Raw genomic sequence first — 5,000 nt, forward strand, 5'->3', positions numbered from 1 at the left:
CATACCCACAACTTACAGAACCCCTTGCAACATCTTGCTCAGTCCCTCCCTCCCCACCTTCCTTCTTATGTAACCCCATAGAGTGATTGTGGAAAAGAAGCTTGTATAGTTCTTGATTATGAGCGAACCACCCCAAAGGAGCACAGCACGAGGGAAAACACCAGCCGTAGGTTTAGGAAGGCAATTTCGCGGGGACGCCGAAAGTACTTCGCGGTGACGGAGCGGTCGGAACCAGGAGGTATATTGGCGGGAGGGCAATGCGGACGACGTTGCATCAGGGGCGTGCCTGAGGCGACGCGGCGCCCACACGTCCTCACGCCCATCGCCAGGTGGTGATTTGCGCTTTCGTCATAGTACAACGCTACAGGATTTATTGTATGGGGTGGAAGGGAAAAGATGGCATAGGGAAAATCGGATGAGAGGGGGAATGGAAATATTAGTAGGACGACGGTGGACGGGTGAGAAGGCGGAGGAACATGAATGTGAACATGGACATCATCATCGCATGTGGGATTATCACCATGAACAAAATCGACATCAACGTCATCACCACCATTGTCATAATCGGCATCATCATTGCACATCATTATGATAATCATCATCGAGGACAACTAGCAACTTAGCTCACTATAACGGGCCAACAGACAGCAACATGAGAGCACGGAAAGAATCCTAGCTAGGGCTGTCCCAAGCCAGAGCGGACGGGAATGAAAGCGTGGAAGGAGGCTGGCTGTCGGTCTCTCGCTGTCACTCCTTCAACGGCAAACACTCTCTCACGCTGTCACGCCAGGCACCTTCTCCGCGCTCGTCTGCTCCCTCCCTCGGCGCCGCGCCATCACCGTGACGTCTCGACAGAGCGCTTTGGCCCCTCCTCCCCCTTCTTTCCTCTCCCTCCTCCCTCTCTTCTCTTCTCTTGTCTTGACTTGTCTTATAATTTCCCTCAACATTCCTCTTCTCATCTCTTCTCTTGTCATCTCTTCTTTCCTCTCTATTCCTTTCCTTTCCTCTCCCCTCTCCCTCTCCTACTTTCCTCCTTCCCTACTCTCTCCCTCTATCATCTCCCCCTCCCTTCCCGTCCCTCCCACTATCCTCTCCTCCTTCCTCTACCCCCCACTCTCCCTCTTCCATCCCCTCTCCTCTCCTAACCTCCCCTGCTCCCTCTATCCCCAACTCTTCCTCTTCCTTCCCCGCTCCTCTCCTCTCCTCTCCTCCTTCCTATATCCCCAACTCTCCCTCTTCCTTCCCCGCTCCTCTCCTCTCCTCTCCTCTCCTCTCCTCTCCTCTCCTCTCCTCTCCTCTCCTCTCCTCTCCTCTCCTCTCCTCTCCTCTCCTCTCCTCTCCTCTCCCCTCCCCTCCCTGACTTCCAACGCATTATTCCCTCGCTCGCCACAGCAGGCCTGTTGTGCCCTTGCTAGCTTCCAATGTCGATTGTATTAACGTTTTGTTTATCATTCCTATCTCCTTGTCCCAAGTTCGTTGTCCTTGCCCTTGTCCGGCTGCTTGTCCTCGTACATCGCGGGTTGAGCGAACCGCTGTGGTCTTGAACCGTTAACGATATGTCGAACCGGTTGATCAGGGTAAGGGTGTAAACTGGCTGTCAGCAGTGAGGTAGAATGGTAAGTGTAAAGGGCTGTGGCTTGGGTGTCATTATAGTAAGGTTTGTGAAGACTAACTTGTGAATGAAAAAAATAAAGAATGTGTAAGTATTATTATGCCCAGTGGATACTGACTTATTTATATTTTGTAATGGATTCTGTTAACAGGACAGTACGTTGTAGCCAAAAAACTCGTGCTGCACCATTTACTTAAAAGTCAGTGTGCACAACCATGTCCACCACAAAACGTTAGATCACACTTATCACTCCTCGCACCACTGCCCTTCCGCAACACCCAAATTGCACCTCGATTATGGAAAGTCTTGGAATAAATGTAACACTATGATAAGTCTTTATGGCATCGAGTATGCGTGTGTAGTCTACGATGAGGCGGTGTGACAGGTACGGCAGCATGTTCCTTCGCGAATATGGAAAGAAACAGCGAGGCGGTTATGGTAGTACAGCAGGTATAGCGATTGTATTGCGTCAGATATATCCAGCGTGATGTGTGATAGATAACCCTATTGCGGTATTTGTGAAGCTTGACAGGTACCGTATGCTAGTGTGATGGTAGGCCAGGTGAGATGTGTTATGTGGAAGATGTGAAGACACGGGTGCTTGTAGTGTGTGGGATTACATTCCCGGGAGATCGTAGCTGGGCAAGAGTTGTGGTTTGTGGAGAGGAAGGGATGGCTGGTTGTAGCATGGCAGGTGTGGTAGTGTGTAGCGGGAAAGTAGATTCAAGACTGCGGTGTGGCAGGTGAAGTCCCCGATGATGGCGGAGTGTAGGCCCCGCCCACCATAATATACAGGGTGGTGCAGGACACTCTCGACATTCCTCGTGTCTCTGAAGTGCCGTCGGATTTATATTGTTCACCAGACTTTTATTTACGTGATTGATAATTTTTTATGATATTTTGATGATATCGAGTATAGTGGACTAATTTTTTGGGAGGTTTAGGTAAGATAAAAAATAATGTGTATGGGGAAGCGAAGTTTTTGCGGCACTCTGCGTAGCACAGGCAAGCCCAAGAGCCAGGAAGAAGAGGTGGGGGGCGCCAGTGTGCTCCTACGATTGCTGGAGGAACCCTCCATTGCGTAGCGTGCAGTTTCTCTGGACTTCTGTACGTGTGCATCTGATGCTCTGAACAGTTTTGTAGTAGTTGTGTTAGGCTCATTCGCGAGCATTTTACATTTCTGTCAGCTAACAGTGTTCTTTGCTGCTTTGTTACCTGTATTTTTTCTGTGTTGAAGACGATAACCTTATTTCGTCAGGGTCGCGGAGACCTGTAGAACGAAGACGAGGGAGTAGCACAGAACCCCTTGGTGTACCGTGTAGCGTAGGGCACAATAGTGGCGCTGTCGCTGGAATCTAGAAGGAAGTAAGAGCGATCCAGGAGGAGGTGCGGCAGCCTTGGGGGCTCCGCCGTGACCCGGGCTTCCAGGTGCTGCACACACACACACACATACCAGGTATTGCCTTGTCGGTATCTATACCTGCGATGCTGTGTCCCTCCGTCTGCCCCTGCTGGAGAGAGACGCCCTTGCCCCTCGCTCTTGACGGAGGAGTCAAAAGATAAAACCCTCCGCGCCCTTAGGCCAGTACACGTCTTCCAACGCTAGGTAGATTTTAATTCGCTGTCTCACCTGGTAAAGTTCGGCAACGAGCGCATGTCTTCTGAGCGTTGCAAGTTAGTGTTACGTGTGTGAAGACGGTGTTCATGCTTGTCTGCTGCTTGTACTTTTTACTCTTTATAATTAAAAAGTATTCGATGAAATCTTATAATAAGCCTGACTTTGTTTAGTTACTTGTTCTTGAAGGACAACTTATTTTGTTAAGATGGAAAGTAAATGACAGCCATTTGATATTCAGCGTTTTCTGCACTCGTCGTTGTCAAGTTTTTCTGGTGTTTACTGGCAGAAATAAACTAGTCTTTGGCATAGGGCATTTACTCTTGAGGTTTTGGCGGTTGCTCGTGCATTCTTTAAAGCTGTAGAAGGTTTCCTATTGTTATTTTTAAAATAATTACATTATTTTACAGTTATCGCCAATCGACATCATAACCATCAAATATGCAGACAGACAAGCCGGTAGTAAGCTTATATAGTTCGTAAAGCCTTGATTATGAAGTAAGCGAGACGTTCAGTTTATAGAAACGAAGAAAAAAATATAAAGTATGCGTGTCTTTGTGATGTGTCTAGTGTAGCCTGTTCTTACATTGCCGAAGTATAGGGGTTCGAACCAGTGTAGGAATCGAATGTTGTGTAGGACGCGGAAATAGAAAATTAAGTACGAGCTTTGGTCCCGCTTCTATCTCGTGTATGTGTTCTTTGTCCTCCTCTTGCGCACAGGCCTAACTTTATCCGTAAAGAAGTGAGCAAGTTCAGTGAGACGCGGAAGCAGGAGCCAAACACCCTCTTGGGAGAGACTTTGTAACGTCCGTGTTACATCATCGTCACATCTGGCTCCCCTCTCCCCCTCCCCTTCCTTAGTCCCCACGCCCCACCCAGGTGACCAGAGCGAGGGCTATCGTAGTACGAAAGGAAATTACCGTATTGGTACCTGGTCTCCTGTGCGAGAAGGTGAACTGTCTGCCTGCCTGCCCACCTGTACCGTTGTGTTGGTATATTCGGTGTTGTGACCGCTGGGACGCCCGCTCGCCTGCCTACACGTGCGCCGCCCAAGTCTCCGATATCTGTCGAGGTAGGTGTGCTGGGGAGGGGGGGTCATATTTTCACTTACTTTTTCTGGATTTATTTGCTTGTTATTTATTTAATGTTACAGAAAATAATGTTCATATGAGTGGATCGTTATGGTAAATATAAAGGAGTAACAAGAAAAGCATAGTTTGGCATTGACTTATTCAAAAACCTGTTTGCTTTGAAATCATCAACAGGCATGTTGATCGAGCAAACGTAATCATCGATGCAATGGGACACCTTAACGTGTTTTATGGCCTAAAGTGAACATTGTTTATAAACTGCAATGGTTGCCTGTTAACATGCCCGTCCGATCCTGGTTCTGTGTTTTCAGGAATTGACTTTGTCAATAAGGAAAATAAAGCTTGCGGTGTGAATCCCTTATCGCAAATTGTGGTCGAGCTTGTGTGTGATCTTGTCGAGAAGGCTGGCTCCGCTGCCCGCATACTAAGCCGTAGCAAAAAGCAAATGAATAAAGAAAAGGCAGAGGAGCTAGTAGCAGTTCTGGTATATCAGAGTTATAAGAATTGAAAGAAACTAAACAAGGGAAGGGAAATGCCTGGGAAGTATGGGGAAGGAAATGGATTATGAAAAAAAATATATATATATATGAACAAAGAATGTGATGGAAGGAAGTTTTGACATAAAGGAAGTAACAGGAATAGATGCCTCAGATTTAAGAATAAAAAGAAAACGAGAATAGAA

General features: G+C 47.5%; 1 protein-coding gene across 5 annotated transcripts in view; it reads left to right on the forward strand.

Annotated features, from left to right (window-relative positions):
- LOC125032767 (PTB domain-containing engulfment adapter protein 1-like) overlaps nucleotides 1-5,000 on the forward strand; it is a 70,429-nt gene that overhangs the window by 4,354 nt on the left and 61,075 nt on the right. For 3 of the 5 annotated variants that reach the window (XM_047624103.1, XM_047624102.1, XM_047624107.1), the window contains exons 1-2: nucleotides 2,602-2,719; nucleotides 3,948-4,299. The exons of the other annotated variants lie outside the window; for them this stretch is intronic. The gene's annotated coding sequence lies outside the window, so the exon portion shown is untranslated. Of the gene's footprint in view, nucleotides 1-2,601; nucleotides 2,720-3,947; nucleotides 4,300-5,000 lie in introns of those variants that run through there. 5 annotated transcript variants of the gene reach the window in all.

The sequence above is a fragment of the Penaeus chinensis genome, chromosome 15 (assembly GCF_019202785.1).
Source record: "Penaeus chinensis breed Huanghai No. 1 chromosome 15, ASM1920278v2, whole genome shotgun sequence".
Lineage (NCBI taxonomy): Eukaryota > Metazoa > Arthropoda > Malacostraca > Decapoda > Penaeidae > Penaeus > Penaeus chinensis.